This window comes from Engystomops pustulosus, chromosome 9 (genome assembly GCF_040894005.1).
Source record: "Engystomops pustulosus chromosome 9, aEngPut4.maternal, whole genome shotgun sequence".
Classification (NCBI taxonomy): domain Eukaryota; kingdom Metazoa; phylum Chordata; class Amphibia; order Anura; family Leptodactylidae; genus Engystomops; species Engystomops pustulosus.
Genome location: NC_092419.1, coordinates 95,264,627 through 95,286,583, shown reverse-complemented (window position 1 = coordinate 95,286,583; position 21,957 = coordinate 95,264,627). Strand labels below are relative to the sequence as shown.

Genomic DNA, 21,957 nt, shown 5'->3' with positions numbered 1-21,957 from the left:
ACTGACGCCCTTCTGCTACCTAAAAATTGTTTGGGTTACATCCACATAAATCACCTTTTATCTTATACTAGCTGTAGCTCCCGACATTGCCCGTGATAGTAAATAACTGCTCTTAGCAATAACAAAGTAGAATGGGTTAACAAAAAATATTTTATATGTATCTATAGACTGTCTCTGGTGGTCTCTGTCACTGACCGTCTCTGTCTCTGTCACTAAGACTGTCTGTCTCTGGCAGTCTCTTTCAGTGACTGTATGTCTCTGGCAGTCTCTTTCAGTGACTGTCTGTTTTTAGCAGTCTCTTTCAGTGACTGTCTGTCTCTAGCAGACTCTTTCAGTGGCTGTCTCTGGCACTATCATTCCAGTGACTGTCTGTCTCGGGCACTCTCAATCCAGTGACTGTCTGTCTCGGGCACTCTCATTGCAGGGACTGTCTCTGTCTTTGACTGTCACTTTGTCTATGGAGAGATATGTCAGAAGTGTCTGAGAGCAAACCTGCTCTAGTTGGCCATGACAACCAATCAGAGGTCAAGTTTCATTTTTGCACAGCAGTTTATAAAATTACAGCTGAGCTCTGATTGGTTTCCATGGGCAACTGGAACAGTTTTATCTCAGACACTTTTGATAAATCTCCCAATATTTCCTTATCCCCAACCACCTTACCTCACACATAAGTGTCTTATACTCATTGCCTATAGTAACCAATCACAGCTCAGAGCTCATATTAATGACATGTGGCAGAGCAGCAACCAATCACGGCTCAGCTTCCAACTTCCACAGCAGAAGAAAACGGCTCTTGTATATTGTGGTTAATAAGTGGATTTTGGAAAGCACTGTGCTCGGAGATCAGTAAAGAGACAGTATCCCATTTGTAGTTGTCCAGCTTATTGTCAAAGTATCCCTAACCCCCACCAAACTGGATGAGAACTAGAGAGATAACCTAAGTCTCAGCATGAAACCTGTAGGAGGCTCAATATAAGCAGACCAGTACTATAAAAATACATTATATTTAGGGGCATGGTGTGGATTTTAAGCTCCGCCCTTAGACACCACTACTCATTAAGAAGAGAGAAAGCAGCAACCCCCATCTGCCATATTGATTATCCCCCAGATTTCCCAGTAACAGATACACCAAAAATCATGAGGAAACATACTGGGGCACATTTACTATGGGCCGTTAGCCAGATTTCTGTCACGTTTTTTCTATTATAAACTGCTTGCACAGGTATTTAAGAAGGGTCCGCTCCAGGGTCCAAGTAGGACAGAGTAATAACTTAAAGCTTACAATCCACACCACATCCCCAGAAAATGAGGTCACACATCTAACACGGGAGTCGTCCTCTTACGGCATCTTTTTACCCGATTTTTGGTGTAAGAGGAGGATCCATAAATCTACATATTGGGGCAAATTTACTTATCCGTCCCGTCGCAATCCCCGCCGTTCATTGTCTGACGAGGATTCAGGTCTGCCGCGATTCACTAAGATCGTGCGTCCCATTTCTTGCATGTGTCACTTCCCCGCTGAGGTCCGGCAAAGTTCACCTTCTTCTTCCCGGTGCATGTAAGTGCTGATCTTGCGACACTATTTTGTTTTTAAATTCTGCGGTTTGCCCGAATCAGACGGATTTTCCGACGTCCACGCCCCTCGATTTGTGTCGCATGAAAGCCGGCGCGTGCACCAAAAACCTGGGGCAATTCAGGGCAAAAAGGAAAAAAAATCTGTCCGCAGACCCCTAGTAAATGTGCCCCATTTCCTATAATATTTGGGGTAGTAAATGTTGGACCTAGTTTTCTGGGCACCTGGTGTGCATTTTTAGCTTTAAATTACTCTTCCACCCTTAGGCACTGCGACTCATCAAGAAGAGATGAAGCTGCCACCCCCTATCTGCCCATACTGCTTATCACCCAGCTTACCCAGGAACAGATACACCAAAAATAATCTCAAAAACATGCTGTAAGAGGACGACTCCAGGTCCATAAATCTACACATTGCCCATGAGATTTGGGGTATTAGATGTTGGACCTAGTTTTTCTGGGGCCTGGAGCTGTGGTTACATCTGACTCTTGATTAATCTTGACTTGTTACTATGGGAACGAGCTGCTAGTCATTTGTCAAGAATTAATCAGCCCCCCCCCCCCCCCCCGATTAATAGCGGTGTACTGGATGATAGGTAGTCACTGAGTGCCATGTATGACATCACTGTGCAGGTCCGGAGACCCCCGTCCGGCAGCCATCTGCTCCACGGAACAGGCAGCAATTGTCAGGCAAATGAGTGCAGTGACACATGGCACATAATGTCCTGGGCACGGCGGATGTGACCCCGGCCCGTTTTATAAAGTCCCCACTACGGGTGTAATCCTGCTATTCTCTTTATGAATGAATCCCGCGCTCATGTAGCATACGGCTGGATTTTTTTTCTTTGAAGGACACCGTCAAGGGCATTGCTGTAGGTTCTGCCTGTGTCCTCCTGCACACATCATCTGCCATCACTAGAAAAACCCCAAGACATAAATCGCCTCCCTTGGAAAGAAGAATCATTCTATTAAAAATCCCTCCCAAATTTTTTTTTTTGCCAAAAATACTGATTTTTTTTATTTTTTCCCCCTGCAATGAGCTCATGAAAGGGAAGGGAATCCTTGTCATGTAGGAGGAGGAGGAGGCGGCGGTGGAGAGGAGATGACCCGGGCAAGGTTACGTAGCATCTGGTAATGACACCAATGTCTTACGTGACATCAACATGACATCGTTGTGTCCCCTGTCCCGTTGTTGTCCTCCTTCCGTCATAGGGTCTTCTCTTCCACGGTCTCCAGGGATGGGAGGGTTAATTTGTCCTTCCAAGTCACCTTCCACTAAGATGTCTCATTTTTCACGATAAGGAGCCCTCCTTCACCCCCCCCCCTTCCGTGTAGGTGAAGCCCCCTCCACGTTGCTCCCATTTATCCTTCTCAATCCATCCCTTATTATATATTTTTTTGCTTATTTTATAATGGTGGTGTAAGAGGGGATTAAAGGGGGGAGAGGGAAGTAGTCTGGGGGATGCTAATGCTATCAGCGTGAGCTTTGCAGAACACAGAGAAGCTATTGCAGGTAGAATCAGTGATAACACTGTGCCATCACCAATGAAGTGGGCTTGGATTGTACCATCAGCACAAAGAGAGGGGGGGACAGATTCCAAAAAATCTTTTTTACATCACCGCCTAAAAACAAAATCTTCGCTTCTTTCTTCCTTGCTGCCTATTAACCCCTCAAGCCCCCCATGGTGAATGGCAATGGCGATTATCTGGCTTTACACCCTGCATTGCTTTTAATAGCCATTGTCAGACCTCCCCCCCATCCCTCTCCCTTTCTGCTCTCCTGGGATGCTGAAGTCTGCAGATGGACTACAGCACAGAGTTCTGGCTCCATCCATGAGGCATGTAGTTCTCCAGTATCAGCTGCTGGAACCAATTTTACATCATTTTCCAGCTTTTTCGTTTTCTTCCTTTGATTCAGACACAAGAATAAGAAGAAGAGCCCTACACTGGATTCCTGTCTTCCCCCTCCTCCTATCATGGCCTGGTAAGACAGTCTGTTTTTATTTGGATTTATTGGATACATTGTTGCATGAATATATCAAGTGTCGGTTACAATGTATCTGCAGGAAGAAGGGACCAAGAGATGGGATTGCTGGAAAGGGGGGTCTACTATTGCTAGATATAACGTAGGCATGGGGAATTAGGGAAAGGGCACAAGGGGTGTTGAGTGTTCCCCTGGATTGGAGTGGATGCCACCTGTCTTGGGTGTTTTTTTTCAGGGGAAATCTGAAACACCTCATCTGCAATGGAGAGAAGAACTTGCAGTCATGAAAGATGATGATGATGGGGAGGATGGATGGATGGGACAGGCTCTGCAGAGTGTGCTACCTGCAGTCCCCTCTCCTCCTGACTCAATTAAGGATGGAGAGGAGGTCACACAACACCCATCCCAATGCAGGGACTAGGGATGATGATGATGCCACACTACTGCAGATGAAGGGTGTAGGGCACAAGGGTTGGCCAGGAATGAGGTGGACATCAAGGTCCGCACACTTGCCCCATCATGGACCACAGATGATCTATTGCTGCATTGCAATGTCGTGGCTTTTTTTTTTTCTCCTTTTTATTCAACTGCAGGGTAGGGGGAGGGATCCTGCTCCAACACTGAAAGCCGCCTGTCCCTAATCCTGATTGGACGGATGGCACGGAGTGACAGGGGGTATCTCAGCAGCACTTCATTAGGAAGATGGTGGGAGGGGGGGGGGGGGCAGATGTCTTATTGCACAGGGTGGGATGGTCGATTTGGGGACGTCAACCTGATGCCTGATCCCTTTGACTTTAAAGTCTCCTCTACACATCACCCCTCTATGGCAAGAGGCCTTATATTCTGTAGGGGCAATCCCATGCACCTATGACTATAGGGGGTAATCTGAGGCTAATGGAGATTCCCTCAGAATGACCTCCTGCCAACAGCATGAAGAGGCACAGGTGGCGAGGGTCTGAACTCTCTGCATTGCTGGGTTGTGGCATCTGCGCCATCTGTATGATCCTTCTGCACCACTTTTTCACCTTTTTTCATGCCTCTTGTGTGAGGGGGTGTGACATGGGGGGATGAACATGGTGAACAGGCTGTGCCTTACTGATGGAAATACAGCTGCCAACATGCACATATAGCACCTGTATGCATTAGATCATGCTATGCCCTATCATAAACATGGGAATCCGGGATTTATGTTTTGTCCTTGACTACATAGAAATGGGAAAACCCTAAAGTGCCGGTAGAGACTGATCAAGCCCAATGAATAAGAAACTGGTACACATGTAGAGAAAATATTGGTTCATATTTGTTCATATATGTACCAAGACTGGTACATATATGGAGAAGAGACTGGTGCATATAGAGGTAGGAGACTAGTACTTGTATGGACAGGAGACTGACACGTATATATGAGACTGGCAGATGTATGCAGAGGAGAGTGCTACATCTATGATAAGAGATTGGTAGATAAGGGGTTAGGAGATTGGCACATAAATGTATAGGAGACTGGCAGAGATATGCATAAGAGACTGGTACATATAATAATCGTTATTTATATGCAGAAGAGACTGATACATATATGGGTAAGAGACTGGTACATATTTAGTACGAATCATCTATACCCTTATCTAGGAGTATGATAACTCCTGATGCTGATACTAGATGAATATGTAATGAAGTGAATAGTGCCAGTCCTTCTATGTGCCCTCTCCGTGGATGTGTGGGCATCTCTGCGTGCTGATATGTGAAGGTGTAATTGGAAAATCTAATGGAGTGGCGCTGTACCTAATGTAAATGTAATTGTATGGTAGAGGAGCGGCTGTGAAGAGCGGATCTCCTATTATTGCCATCCATAGTATAGCATGATTGTGGGCAGAGGGTATTAACGAAAACACGAACATCCATCCACCCTATAAAAAAAATAGCACCTTATGTATGAATCAATAAAAGCTTTATTTGCCTATTTTTTGGTTTATCTGTTCCTAGGAAAGTTGAGTAAAACCTTGTACAGCCAATATTACAGAAAGCACCCTGCTTTCCTAGACCCATTAATTGGTTTATTTTCACATTTCTGTTCATCGGAAAGCTGGGTGACATCCAATGCAACTACCATTATGAAGCACACATGGGATGTCACTGTCTCATGGAAGGCTATGTATTCCCATTACCATTGATGCTAGGAAACCCAGTTTGAGTTGCAGGAGTTCTATATTTGTTAGCACCCAGCTTTCCTAGGAAAAGATATACCTCAAAACATTGAATATATTATCCTTATATTATACATTTACTTCAGGGTCTTGGGAAAGTTGTGTTAAGATTTAAGGGAATAAATGATTTCTGTACCTGGAAAAACTTGGTGACATCTACTACAGCCACCATTGTAGGGTACAAAGGGGATATAATCATCCAGCTTTCCGGGGCTCATTGATGATTTTAAAGCCATGAATGTGTTGCTGAACTTCAGATCCCAGCATGCCTTATCGCTTGTATCCCAGAGGGGGTGCTGATGGCTGAGCAGCTTTATAATAATAATCAATCTCAATTTCTGAACAGTGTGCCTGTGGATATGGGGTCACTAGTGCCCCCTCTGCAGGGAGATCCCATTACTTGCCCCACAGAGGGCAGACATTATTGAGGACACTAATGATGCTTATACACCTCCCCCACTGCTCTACAACGTCTGGGACATGCATTGTATAATAGTAATGATGGAGAAAATGATGTATCTACCTATCATATATCTATATATCTGTATAACTATCTCATATCTATTATCTATATATCTATCAATCATCTATGTATTCATCACTCTCATATCATCTATGGGATTCATTATGGAGTTATATAGAAGTTGCACTGCATGTACATTAATTCTCCTGCTTTTTGTGCTCATGTCCTAACACCTGTGTTTCATTTCATGCACATTGTACCTGTTGTTCTACTCTTTTACTTTTCTATAACAAGACTCCCAATGTTTCTACTCCATTTATGAAAAAAATTTGTCTGGGCCTACAGAATGTGACCAGGTACCTATGTGAGCATGTGAATTGGTGAGCCTGGTCTAGTGTACGTGAGGTGACAATGGCCAGGTCTACTGTATATGAGCAGGTGACCCCGGCATACTCTATGTGACCCGGGCCTACTATATGTTAGCAGGTGACCCGGGCCTACTCTTTGTGACCAGGTGACCCGGGCCTACTATATGTTAGCAGGTGACTTGTGCCTACTCCATGTGACCAGGTGACCTGTGCCTACTCTATGTGACCAGGTGACCTGTGCCTACTCTATGTGACCAGGTGGCCCGGGCCTACTCTATGTGTCCAGGTGACCCGGGCCTACTATATGTTAGCAGGTGACCTGTGCCTACTCTATGTGACCAGGTGACCTGTGCCTACTCTATGTGTCCAGGTGACCTGGGCCTACTATATGTTAGCAGGTGACCTGTGCCTACTCTATGTGACCAGGTGACCTGTGCCTACTCTATGTGTCCAGGTGACCCGGGCCTACTCTATGTGTCCAGGTGACCTGTGCCTACTCTATGTGACCAGGTGACCTGTGCCTACTCTATGTGACCAGGTGACCTGTGCCTACTCTATGTGACCAGGTGACCCGGGCCTACTCTATGTGTCCAGGTGACCTGTGCCTACTCTATGTGACCAGGTGACCTGTGCCTACTCTATGTGACCAGGTGACCTGTGCCTACTCTATGTGACCAGGTGACCCGGGCCTACTCTATGTGTCCAGGTGACCCGGGCCTACTATATGTTAGCAGGTGACCCGGGCCTACTCTTTGTGACCAGGTGACCCGGGCCTACTATATGTTAGCAGGTGACTTGTGCCTACTCTATGTGTCCAGGTGACCTGTGCCTACTCTATGTGACCAGGTGACCTGTGCCTACTCTATGTGACCAGGTGACCTGTGCCTACTCTATGTGACCAGGTGACCTGTGCCTACTCTATGTGTCCAGGTGACCTGGGCCTACTATATGTTAGCAGGTGACCTGTGCCTACTCTATGTGACCAGGTGACCTGTGCCTACTCTATGTGACCAGGTGACCTGTGCCTACTCTATGTGACCAGGTGACCTGTGCCTACTCTATGTGACCAGGTGACCTGTGCCTACTCTATGTGTCCAGGTGACCTGTGCCTACTCTATGTGACCAGGTGACCCGGGCCTACTATATGTTAGCAGGTGACCCGGGCCTACTCTATGTGACCAGGTGACCCGGGCCTACTCTATGTGACCAGGTGACCCGGGCCTACTCTATGTGACCAGGTGACCCGGGCCTACTGGATGTGACCAGGGGACCTGTGCCTACTCTATGTGTCCAGGTGACCCGGGCCTACTCTATGTGTCCAGGTGACCTGTGCCTACTCTATGTGACCAGGTGACCTGTGCCTACTCTATGTGACCAGGTGACCTGTGCCTACTCTATGTGTCCAGGTGACCTGGGCCTACTATATGTTAGCAGGTGACCTGTGCCTACTCTATGTGACCAGGTGACCTGTGCCTACTCTATGTGTCCAGGTGACCTGTGCCTACTCTATGTGACCAGGTGACCTGTGCCTACTCTATGTGACCAGGTGACCTGTGCCTACTCTATGTGTCCAGGTGACCTGTGCCTACTCTATGTGACCAGGTGACCCGGGCCTACTATATGTTAGCAGGTGACCCGGGCCTACTCTATGTGACCAGGTGACCCGGGCCTACTCTATGTGACCAGGTGACCCGGGCCTACTGGATGTGACCAGGGGACCTGTGCTGTGCCTACTGTAAGTAAGAAGGTGACCCTTGTCCACTGTATGTGAGCAGCTGATCTGGGCCTATAGTATGTGACCAAATGACTCTGGCCTACTTTATCTGAGCAGGTGATCCGGACCTACAGTATGTGAAGAGATGACCCAGGCCTACTGTATGTGAGCAGGTGACCGGGCCTTCTGTGTATGAGAAGGTGACCTTAGTATATAGTGTATGAGAAGGTGACCTGGGCATACTGTCTGTAAGCTAGTCCTCTAACCCTACAGTATGTGAGTAGATGATGTGGGCCTACACTAATGTGAGCAGATGACTCAAGCCTGCCCTATATGAGCAGCTGAGCCTGGCCTACTGTATGTGAGCAGGTGACCCGGGCCTACTGTATGTGAGCAGGTGACCTGTGCCTACTGTATGTGAGCAGGTGACCCGGGCCTACTGTATGTGCGCAGGTGACCCGGGCCTACTGTATGTGCGCAGGTGAACCGGGCCTACTGTATGTGCGCAGGTGATCCGGGCCTACTGTATGTGAGCAGGTGATCCGGGCCTACTGTATGTGCGCAGGTGATCCGGGCCTACTGTATGTGAGCAGGTGATCCGGGCCTACTGTATGTGAGCAGGTGACCCGGGCCTACTGTATGTGAGCAGGTGACCCGGGCCTACTGTATGTGCGCAGGTGACTTGGGCCTATAGTGTGTGAGCAGGTGGTCTGCGCCTTCTGTATGCAAGCAGGTGATTCTGGCCTACGGTATGTGAACAGGTGCCCGGGGTCTCCTGTATGTGAGCAGGGGATCCAGGCCTACTGTATGGGTGCAGGTAACTCGGTTAGGGCCTACTGTATGGAAGCAGGTGACCCGGGCCTACTTTATGGAAACGTATGACCCTAGTTTACTATATGGAGCAGGAGACCCAGTTTGAGCCTACTATTTGGAAGCGGGTGACCCTAATCTACTCTACTGGAGCAGGTGACTCAAACCGGTCCTACTATTTGGAAGCAGGTGACCCTACCCTACTGTGTGGTGACTCAGGCCAGGCCGACTTTATGGGAGCAGGTGACTCAGGCCGTGCTTGCTGTATGGAAGCAGGTGACCCAGGGCTACTGTATGGAAGAAGATGGCCTTTGCCGGACTACCATATGGGAGCAGGTGATTAGTACCTAATGTATGGGAGCAGGTGATTAGTACCTACTGTATAAGAGCAGGTGATTAGTACCTACTGTATGGGAGCAGGTGATTAGTACCTACTGTATGGGAGCAGGTGATTAGTACCTACTGTATGGGAGCAGGTGATTAGTACCTACTGTATGGGAGCAGGTGATTAGTACCTACTGTATGGGAGCAGGTGATTAGTACCTACTGTATGGGAGCAGGTGATTAGTACCTACTGTATGGGAGCAGGTGATTAGTACCTACTGTATGGGAGCAGGTAACTAGTACCTACTGTATGGGAGCAGGTGATTAGTACCTACTGTATGGGAGCAGGTGATTAGTACCTACTGTATGGGAGCAGGTGATTAGTACCTACTGAATGGGAGCAGGTGATTAGTACCTACTGAATGGGAGCAGGTGACTAGTACCTACTGTATGGGAGCAGGGGACTAGTACCTACTGTATGGGAGCAGGTGATTAGTACCTACTGTATGGGAGCAGGGGACTAGTACCTACTGTATGGGAGCAGGTGATTAGTACCTAATGTATGGGAGCAGGTGATTACTACCTACTGTATGGGAGCAGGTGATTAGTACCTACTATATGGGAGCAGGTGATTAGTACCTACTGTATGGGAGCAGGTGATTAGTACCTACTGTATGGGAGCAGGTAACTAGTACCTACTGAATGGGAGCAGGTGACTAGTACCTACTGTATGGGAGCAGGGGACTAGTACCTACTGTATGGGAGCAGGTGATTAGTACCTACTGTATGGGAGCAGGTGATTAGTACCTACTGTATGGGAGCAGGGGACTAGTACCTACTGTATGGGAGCAGGTGATTAGTACCTAATGTATGGGAACAGGTGATTACTACCTACTGTATGGGAACAGGTGATTAGTACCTACTGTATGGGAGCAGGGGACTAGTACCTACTGTATGGGAGCAGGTGATTAGTACCTAATGTATGGGAGCAGGTGATTACTACCTACTGTATGGGAGCAGGTGATTAGTACCTACTATATGGGAGCAGGTGATTAGTACCTACGGTATGGGAGCAGGTGATTAGTACCTACTGTATGGGAGCAGGTGATTAGTACCTACTGTATGGGAGCAGGTGACTAGTACCTTCTGTATGGGAGCAGGTGATTAGTACCTACTGTATGGGAGCAGGTGATTACTACCTACTGTATGGGAGCAGGTGATTAGTACCTACTGTATGGGAGCAGGTGATTAGTACCTACTATATGGGAGCAGGTGATTAGTACCTACTATATGGGAGCAGGTGATTAGTACCTACTGTATGGGAGCAGGTGATTAGTACCTAATGTATGGGAGCAGGTGATTAGTACCTACTGTATGGGAGCAGGTGACTAGTACCTACTGTATGGGAGCAGGTGATTAGTACCTACTGTATGGGAGCAGGTGATTAGTACCTACTGTATGGGAGCAGGTGATTACTACCTACTGTATGGGAGCAGGTGATTAGTACCTAATGTATGGGAGCAGGTGATTAGTACCTACTGTATGGGAGCAGGTGATTAGTACCTACCATATGGGAGCAGGTGATTAGTACCTACTGTATGGGAGCAGGTGATTAGTACCTACTGTATGGGATCAGGGGACTAGTACCTACTGTATGGGAGCAGGTGATTAGTACCTACTGTATGGGAGCAGGTGATTAGTACCTACTGTATGGGAGCAGGTGATTAGTACCTACTGTATGGGAGCAGGTGATTAGTACCTACTGTATGGGAGCAGGTGATTAGTACCTACTGTATGGGAGCAGGTGATTAGTACCTACTGTATGGGAGCAGGTGATTAGTACCTACTGTATGGGAGCAGGTAACTAGTACCTACTGAATGGGAGCAGGTGACTAGTACCTACTGTATGGGAGCAGGTGATTAGTACCTACTGTATGGGAGCAGGTGATTAGTAACTACTGTATGGGAGCAGGTGATTAGTACCTACTGTATGGGAGCAGGTGATTAGTACCTACTGTATGGGAGCAGGTGATTAGTACCTACTGTATGGGAGCAGCGGACTAGTACCTACTGTATGGGAGCAGGGGACTAGTACCTACTGTATGGGAGCAGGGGACTAGTACCTACTGTATGGGAGCAGGTGATTAGTACCTACTGTATGGGAGCAGGTGATTAGTACCTACTGTATGGGAGCAGGTGATTAGTACCTACTGTATGGGAGCAGGTGATTAGTACCTACTGTATGGGAGCAGGTGATTAGTACCTACTGTATGGGAGCAGGTGATTAGTACCTACTGTATGGGAGCAGGTGATTAGTACCTACTGTATAAGAGCAGGTGATTAGTACCTACTGTATGGGAGCAGGTGATTAGTACCTACTGTATGGGAGCAGGTGATTAGTACCTACTGTATAAGAGCAGGTGATTAGTACCTACTGTATGGGAGCAGGTGATTAGTACCTACTGTATGGGAGCAGGTGATTAGTACCTACTGTATGGGAGCAGGTGATCTGGATCTTCAGTCTGTGAGCAGGTGACATCATGATTAATGACATGCCAGATACATGCCTGGCAATACTCAGACTATGTATAGCCGTGCAGTGACCTGTAGTTAACAGTAAGTGGCCAGTGAGGAATTACCTCCGGGCCCATACTGACTAACAACCTGCTGTCAGCCAAGTCTATTTTTTTTATTACTGACCTTTGACTTTTAACTTCATTGAATTTAACCACAATTTATTACTACTGCCTGATGCTTGCAATCGTATTACTTGTCATATGAGACTACTTTCTTCATTTAACTTGGAAACTGTAAAAATTCAATGGAAATTGGATTATGCCAGATTTTAAATTTTTAACTTGGATTACAGGATGGGCATTCCAGTTCCTAAGAAATTGATCTATAATCGTAAAATTTCATAGAGTATAGAGACAAAGCTGCATCCACTAAACACAGGGCAACGTAAAAATAATAGTGCCCCATTACAATAATGAAATCTCACCTTGTACCCTCGTCTCAGCAGTGTATTACCTCAAAATATTTTGCTCCTCTTGATAATTGAGAAAACCTGTGTTGTCCTACACTGTGTACATATAATGGCAGCCCCGTGCCCCCTTTCAAATAATGAAATCTCATGATGTTCCAGTATGTGATGTTAAATTGTTGCATAGGGTGCAATAAACACGATGTGCTCCCTGAAAATAATAGTGAAAATAATAGTGCTACACTGTGCCCTGAAAATAATAGCACTACACACTATGCCCCCGGTATAGCAATACAGTGTGGCTAGGAAAATAATAGCATTACACAATGTCCTCCACAAAATATTAGCTCCACACTGTGCCCCTGAAAATGCTAGAACCACACACTGTGCCCCTAAAAATCATAGCTTTATACACTGTGCCCTGAAAATAATAGCACTATACACTGTGCCCCCCTATGTAGCAATACAGTGTGGCTAGGAAAATAATAGCATTACACAATGTGCTCCACAAAATATTAGCACCACACTGTGCCCCTGGAAATGCTAGAACCACACATTGGGGCACCGTGCAAGCCGGCGAGGAAGCAACACAATCCGATCACGTGCGCCAAAAACCTGAGGCAGTTCAGTGAAAAAGGGCGCAAATCGGTAATATTCGGGAAACCCGGCGATTCGGCCCCTTAGTAAATGAGCCCCATTGTGTCCCTAAAAATCATAGCTTTACACACTATTCCCACATGTAAATAATAGCCTTACACACTACACCCCTAAACATTATAGCATATTATATAGCACCACACACTGCACCCCCAAAAATAATATTATTACAGATTGTGTCCCCTGAAAATAATAGCATGGCATTCTCTATTTGATGGGTTGGGCTCTAATTGTAATGTTAATTGAACTATATGCTTCATCCCTGATCCTCGGCTTGATCTGCTCACACATTTCCTTCAAGGTATTGCAAAATAAGAGCCATTATTAGAAGCCACTATCCATGCTGGTTAATAGAAAGAGTCCCAAATGTGGATCCCTCCATTATGGTGCCTATATGCACTAATGGGACATATGGAAAGGAAATGTGTTTATGAGGTTACCTCGTAGACGGTCTCATGGACCAGCTCCTTGTCAGTAGACCCTTCCACATTAAAGGTGCATACAAGTGCAGGTCTCTTGTAGTCTACTGGGTCATTTGAGTTCCCCATATTTTTGCTGGATTGGCCTAATATATAATGGGGCAGATTTACTTACCCGGCCCATTCGCGATCCAGAATCCGGAATACACCGAGCGGGACCAGGTGAAGGTAAGCGCTTCGCAAGCGACACATTTTCGGTTTTTAAATGCGGCGGTTTTTCCGAATCCGTCGGGTTTTCGTTCGGCCACGCCCCCGAATTCCGTCGCGTGCATGCCAGCGCCGATGCGCCACAATCCGATCGCGTGCGCCGCAATCCCGGGGCAATTCAGGTACAATCGGCGCAAATCAGAAATATTCGGGTAACACGTCGGGAAAACGCGAATCGGGCCCTTAGTAAATGACCCCCAATGTGTGTGGAGCCTGTTGAGGCCTGTGCAGATAAAACCCCCCTATTTTGACTTTGGGTTACTCCTAAAAGTGTTAACCATAGATTTGAAGATCAGAACCATTGCTCAGGCACTGGGTACTGGGCTCATATGGACTTGTTGACTTTCACCCCCATTTCTAATCTATGCACCCAGGCCCTGAATGTGACTTCTCATCCCTCCTTTGTATTCTGCCTACATCTGCAGTGAAGGGAGTCATTAATGCTAAATACAATGGGGACAAACACGAAAGAAAAGGTTCTCGAGCAGATATATATTTGAGAAGTGGTGACAGTGATCAATACACGGTGACATCAATGACATTGTAACAAGGGGAAGAGGCTCGAGAAAGCAGTGGATGCAGGTATCAGTTCTTGTAAGACCAAAGAGAACATGTTATATCACATCCCAGTAGGATATTACTAAAAGGAAGGAGGCCTCTCAAGAATTAGGGTTTAATTCAGACATACCGGAATGTGCAGCGCTCGAATTAGCCCTGGTCTGTAGACTCCATTTCCTCTTAGTGTTAGTCTATTGGGATGTTATTCAATCAATGTCTATGTGACTGTGTTATAAGATGATTTAATTATTAAACCCTCGCAGTGACTTGTCCCTGGCACAGAATACCTCGGCTACTAAGTATAATGTAACCACAAAGCTTTGCCGAGGTCAAAGCAGTCACACAAAGTGTCTACAGACAACACATTAGTAGTGGGGATTTAGTAGGAAATTCTCAAATACATTCAGATCAAATGGAAATGTAGGTGCCGCCGCATGCTGGGGGTTGTAGTAGGTGCATGTTCATGCGTCAAATTGTCCATGTAGCATCAGTCAAGTGTTTTTGTAATGAGAGGAGAGAAAAATTCTTCCCGACCGGTTATCGTAAAAGGATGGGGTTGGTTCAGATTCGGCATGGCCAATCTGATTTGTCGGAATACGCCCATAAATTTAAGCCCAGCCTACATTTTGTCGGTGTGGTAGCCGGTGTGGTCATCTAGGAAGATCTATTATTCCACGTTTCGCTGAGAGCTGACACCGCGTTGCGCAGGATGAGACGCATCCCAGTTTATAAACTGACAAGCTGCCAATGTGGGGGATAATCCCTCAGTGTCATGATGAATTTAGCATTACTGTAAATGTGTCCTTGCTCATAACCGAGGCTATGAGATTTGGGAATAATCCCTGGATTATTTTACCATGTGGCTTTGTAGATCAGCTAGTTATTCACTTATTTAGAGGGGAAAAAGAAAAACAATGTACCGTAAATGTGGATATTTTTTCTACTGATGGCATGGCCAAGAGCCAGGGCCATGCATGGTCCCATCATGGTGGCAGTTTTTGGGACCTAGGACAGAGCCTGGTGCTTATTTTCTGCCCTATTTCCCACACATGACCTTTTGACCTCTTTGAAGGAAATTTCTATGCAGATTATGATGAGATGGTTGGACTCCTCCCTTCAGGGTCTCCATGACAAAGCTACTACATAAAAATATTGATATCGTTTCAGATTTTTTGGAAATACTTTTTTAATTTGATCAATGGGAGTTTGACCTCTAAGATGCATGGGTCATACAGCAGGTCCCTTTTCCTTTCCTTTTATTTTTATATAGTGCACACAGATTCCACAGCGCTGCACAGAGTTTGCCAAATCGGTCCCTGTCCCCAATGGGGCTCACAATCTAATCAACCTACCAGTATGTTTTTGGAGTGTGGGAGGAAACAGGAGGACCCAGAGGAAACCCACGCAAACACGGATAGAACATGCAAACTCTTTGCAGATGTTGACCCTGGGACTTGAACCCAGGTCCCCAGCTCTGCAAGGCTGTAATGCCACCGTGCTGCACCCATTTGTTTAGCCCACTGTACTTAAGGTATCTCGTCTCTTTCAATTGATTTAATATGGACATAAGTAATGTGAAGATGATGAAGGTGACGTAACATTCTGTTGGTCCCGGATGAACCCCCAACTGATCCCATTTAGGACAGTATGGGCAACCAATCTTGGAATCCCTTTAGTGAAGGATTGCTTCATAAAATTGGGATTCAACTGTCCCAAGTTGAGAACATGGCCGCCATCTTGGAAGATCATTCAAGGACAAGTTTTTCCAATGGGAAGATGATTATGTAGCATTTCTGTTGTTGCCAATAATCTTGAATTTATAACCAATACTTACCAAATAAGATAATTACCAAAACTTTCATATTTGAAGTGAAAATAAGAAGATGCAGTCATAGTAAGCATAATAATAATATCGGTTTCTGTGACCATATTGAGGATATTGAGGACTTATCTGTAAAAGATTTTATTAATATTTGGTTGGTATTAGTCCGATACCTGGCACACTCAACAATCAGCAGTTCATACTTGCAAGCACAGCGCCATACATTACATAGTGGCTGTACTCAGTATTGCAACTTGCAACCAGGCAACATGTTTTGGAAGCAGAAGTGGCTTCAGATAACCACTGATCACATATTTAAGACCCAATCTAACCCATTTAATCTACTTAACCTACCATATTCTAAGTTTTCTACAAGGGTAGGTACACCATTGTAGGTACACCAGTATCTTCTGTTCCACAATACAAGATCTGCCCCCCCCCCCCCCCCAATCTGCAGTTTTTTACACTTAGGAGGAGATCATCAATATCAGATTATATTGAGTACATGTATCTTTAGATGGCTTCACATTGTACAAAGCACTTCAGCCAGTAGACCAAATTTCCTTCTTGCATCCCCTGTTACCATAGTGAGGTATTCTTGATGTTGCCATACCAACGCTATAATAGGGGGATGCTCATCAAAAAATGTATAGTTGAGACCTGCATTGGGTGAAATACAATCCTGCAGTGAGTCTGGAACATAAGTGTACTCATACATGGAGACATCTCCAAGGAAATTGGATCATCAGCCAAAGACTATGGCAGGCATCTATCAATTTGGGCGCAGTGGGATGTAAGTTTGTGGTGCAATGGATTAATCATTTGGCACAAAAAGAAAATGCTTTAAAACCGTCTCCTCATTCATTAAGGTGAAAAAGAACCAGCTTTTAGTCATGGCTAATTGTGTGCCAAAATTTGCCCCAAAAAACGAGTCGGAAAACTAGAAGCGGAAGAAAGGTGTCGGATTCACAAGTGGGGGCAAAATGTTGTGCCCAGAAAAAAAGAACAGGACCTGAGTTCCAGAAAACCACCAATATTGGGGCATCGACACTTCATAAATTAGGCGCGACAGGTGCAGCAATGGAAGAAAAAAAAACTGCAAGTTTTCCATTTGAAAGTCAATAATAAATGCCCCCCTATGAGAGAGGCCGCGACAATGCTGCTTCTACTAGGGTCAAAGCATCTCTGATCTCCTGGAGATGAGGGAGCTTCTTGTGTGGTCTAGAACATTACAACTTGCATCATCTAGAACCCAATTTGTTTTATGCCTCCCCTTCTTTGGGATCAAAATTGTTTAAAGATATTTCTGAGACTTAGAAATCATGGCTTCTTTCTTCTGTTTGATTGGGTGGAGCATGTGTTTGTCTCACAATGTGGTGACACAATTTTTCTGGAGTGGCTTATCTCCAACATCTTGATCCCTGTTTCCCCCAACAATTGTTCTTAGGAGCCCCAAAGTAAGAGTTATCCTAATGGAGACTGCCAATTAAAGCCACCATGTAGGCATGTGAAGTGTTATAGCCATGGATGCTCCACTAGGGGGGTTCTGGGAAAATATGCAAAGTTTTCCAGGATGGGATAAGTAAAACCACGCCTTTTTTAGCTACCGGGATTAGATTCTCCATAAATGTTACTATGTGTCATTTGACTCTCCAGTGTGCGTCTGGGTTTATCATTTGGCACAGTGGGGAACATTTACTTACCCGGTCCTGTTGCAAATCCCGATCTGGACTGTCCGACGAGGATGAAGTCCGGCGCGATTTACCAAGATCGTGCGCCTGGTGTCCTGCATGTGTCGCTTCTTCCCAGTGCATGTGAGTGCATTGTCTTGCAACACAATTTGAATTTTAAATCCCGCACTCAGTCCGAATCAGTCGGTTGTCTGACTGTCACGCCCACCGACACAATCCCCTTTTAAATGCAGCCCAAATCGTGAATTGTCAGTAAATGAGCCCCAGTGCTTTACAGCACTGCTCTCGTTCTCCCTGTGATTTGTATCTGCTCTGACATGATATTGACATATGGGGTACATCACTCGCTGCTATGTGTGATTCCTTGTTATGAATGACTAATTCCGTCGTTCGTGAGGAATAGAAGTCATTTACAGCGAGCGTGTGGCCTTGGGAGATAGCACAATACATTCAAAGACTTCAGTGGGTACTGAGCTATTCCTGGATCTAGTACATAATTCTCTGTGTGGAGGGTGAAACAAAGGTATGAGGGGCCACCTCTAATTCTATGAACATCATTTGGTACCCTGGCACTACGAGTTAGGCTACATTCACAGTGCCAGGGAGAGGAGGAAATGGAGAGTGCCACTCACCAACACCCCTCTCCATAGCCTAACATAGAGCCCGGTGCCGTATTCCATTGAAAGATAAGACGTCCTATCTTTCTACAGGGTACGTAAACGGTACCGCTCGCGTATGGCGCCGTGATTGCGATGAAGATCACCCAGAAGATGAAATTCTACTATAATTTAGACTGCCGTCCCTTTTAAACATTCATCTCCTCTGTTCTGTCTCTTTTAAAATGAATCGACTTCTTTAGGAAACCAGTATATAAATCAGAGGCGTCCCCTCCAATGTAATGTTTTAGTTGCTCATGGAAACCAATCACAGCTCAGCTTTCATTTTATAAACAGCTGTGGGGAAATGAAAGCTGAGCTCTGATTGGTTGCCATTTGTAACTAGAACAGTTCTGCTCTAAGAGACTTATGATAAATCTCTCTTAATGTTCCTCATGAAATCAGCAGCCATTTTCGGACCAGCCCAGACAGCACAGATCTATGGAGTCCCCAGAAGCAGCACGGAGGCACCAGATATGTTGACTATGCATGCCTGATGTATAGACATATCTTGTGATCTGAGTAGAGGGTCACTTTAAGCCTGCATTTATCGGTGTGTCTAAAATATGAGTTATATGGACCAGTGTATATCACAAATAATCCACCTAATAGAGCCTCAACTAAGGCCCACAATAAAGTTTTTCACAATCGGACAGAGCCATCGTGTAGCTAATAGAAATAGTCAATTACACAATGAAGGATGCAAAGGCTTCCGCCCACACAACAATTCACTTCTATATAAATAGAGAGGGTGAAAGGACAGGAGCAGCGCTCGTCTAGTCTCTACACATCTCCACCAGGCAGGGCCCTGGGTGTATAGTAACTGTGCAGAATCCATACAGCTCTACAATATAAGGAGGAGCTGTAGATGTGCCATGAGGGACTGAAATCAGTATATAATGTACAGTCCTATCCGTATTTATCCATTTCAGGACCAAATGGACCAGAAAGTCCACATCTGTGCAAATCTGTACTGGCCCTGTCCCCTTGGCAGCCTAATTCATGGTACAGTAATATATACACTGGATTGTTGGTCTGTACGTAGCGTGTGCGTTGCGACAGCAACCTATGTATATTTCAATAAAGTTTTTATTGTGGCACTGAAACCCTGATAAATACCCCCTATATGTGTATGACATCATAACGTTTATGTTCCTTCACCTCTTCTTCATAATCTCTTATGGTTGCTAATTCGATTGTTTTCTTTACGTATGGTCACTCTAGTTCTGGGAGGCACCAGTGTGGTCATCAATTTACAAATCTGGACAGGAAATCTATCACCAGATTTAGGTATTTTAAACAGAACACACACACTCAAGGTTGTTGAGTTTCCATGGATCAGGATCTTGTCTTGTTTTCTCAAAAAAGGACGATAAAAATACAAATGAGCCTGAGGGGCTCTGGGGGCATCACCAGAGCGTTCTGGGCTCAGTTAACTGTTAATTCTGCATACCTCTGTGCATGCTTACTGCCCGCCTCCTCCTCCTCCCCACAGCCAGAGAGCAGGTGACTCTTGGCAATTCCTGCTGAGCACTGTACAGAGACAACCGTGCATGCAATTGGCTGAGAGCTGGGGGACGTCATCTGCTGTATCTAATGAATCCATAGGGGGTGAATGGGGCTGTATATAAAATAACCTTGAGGGGTTGTATATAAAATAACTATTAGGAGGCTGTATATAAAATAACCATGAGGGGGCTGTATATAAAATAACCTTTAGGAGGCTGTATATAAAATAACCATTAGGAGGCTGTATATGAAATAACCATTAGGAGGCTGTATATAAAATAACCATTAGGAGGCTGTATATGAAATAACCATTAGGAGGCTGTATATAAAACAACCATGAGGAGGCTGTATATAAAATAACCTTGAGGGGTTGTATATAAAATGACCATGAGGGGGCGGTATATAAAATAACCATGAGGAGGCTGTATATAAAATAACCTTGAGGAGGCTGTAGATAAAATAACCTTGAGAGGTTGTATATAAAATAACCATGAGGGGGCTGTATAAAAAATGACCATGAGGGGCTGTATATAAAATAACCATGAGGGTTCTGTATATAAAATAACCATGAGGGGGCTGTATATAAAATAACCATGAGGGGGCTGTATATAAAATAACCATGAGGGGGCTGTATATAAAATAACCATGAGGGGGCTGTATATAGAATAACCATGATGGGGCTGTATATAGAATAACCATGAAGAGGCTGTATATAAAATGACAATGAGGGGGAGTATATAAAGTAACCATGAGGGTGCCGTATATAGAATAACCATGAGGGGGCTGTATATAAAATAACCATGAGGGGGCTGTATATAAAATAACCATGAGGGGGCTGTATATAAAATAACCATGATGGGGCTGTACATAAAATAACCATGAGGAGGCTGTATATAAAATAACCATGAGGTGGCTGTATATAGAATGACCATGAAGGGGCTGTATATAAAATGACCATGAGGGGGCTGTATATAAAATAACCATGAGGGGACTGTATATAAAATAACCATGAGGGGGCTGTATATAAAATAACCATGAGGGGGCTGTATATAAAATAACCATGAGGGGGCTGTATATAAAATAACCATGAGGGGGCTGTATATAGAATAACCATGAGGGGGCTGTATATAGAATAACCATGAAGAGGCTGTATATAAAATGACAATGAGGGGGAGTATATAAAGTAACCATGAGGGTGCCGTATATAGAATAACCATGAGGGGGCTGTATATAAAATAACCATGAGGGGGCTGTATATAAAATAACCATGAGGGGGCTGTATATAAAATAACCATGATGGGGCTGTACATAAAATAACCATGAGGAGGCTGTATATAAAATAACCATGAGGTGGCTGTATATAGAATGACCATGAAGGGGCTGTATATAAAATGACCATGAGGGGGCTGTATATAAAATAACCATGAGGGGACTGTATATAAAATAACCATGAGCTGTATATAAAATAACCATGAGGGGGCTGTATATAAAATAACCATGAGGGGCTGTATATAAAATAACCATGAGGGGACTGTATATAAAATAACCATGAGGGGGCTGTATATAAAATAACCATAAGGGGGCTGTATATAAAATGACCATGAGGGGGCTGTAAATAAAATAACCATGAGGGGGCTGTATATAAAATAACCATGAGGGGCTGTATATAAAATAACCAAGAGGGGGCTGTATATAAAATAACCATGTGGGGGCTGTATAAAATCTGCTTGGAATGATAAACTAGGGAATATTTTAGGGAACAGGGGACTGTTTTAGTTTCAGAATTTTTAATGCCTTCATTGGAGTTCACTGCAAAGGGGCTCTGTCGCCCAGGGGTCTACTGAAATATGGAGCTTACTACTGCATATGGTAGTAAGAATAGTGTGGCACTCACCCATCAGCAGGTTCTAAAACAGTTTCTTTATTCAAAACACGTAAAAGAGACTTGCAGTGACTTAC

General features: G+C 45.0%; 1 protein-coding gene across 5 annotated transcripts in view; it reads left to right on the top strand.

Moving 5' to 3' along the window:
* The first annotated feature begins 3,352 nt into the window (after positions 1-3,352).
* The window catches only part of ATP2B3 (ATPase plasma membrane Ca2+ transporting 3), a 132,733-nt gene continuing 114,128 nt past the window's right edge, over positions 3,353-21,957 (top strand). For 3 of the 5 annotated variants that reach the window (XM_072124014.1, XM_072124016.1, XM_072124015.1), the window contains exon 1: positions 3,355-3,556. The gene's annotated coding sequence lies outside the window, so the exon portion shown is untranslated. Of the gene's footprint in view, positions 3,557-21,957 lie in introns of all 5 variants that reach the window. The other 2 variants (XM_072124017.1, XM_072124013.1) reach the window with 2 other exon arrangements.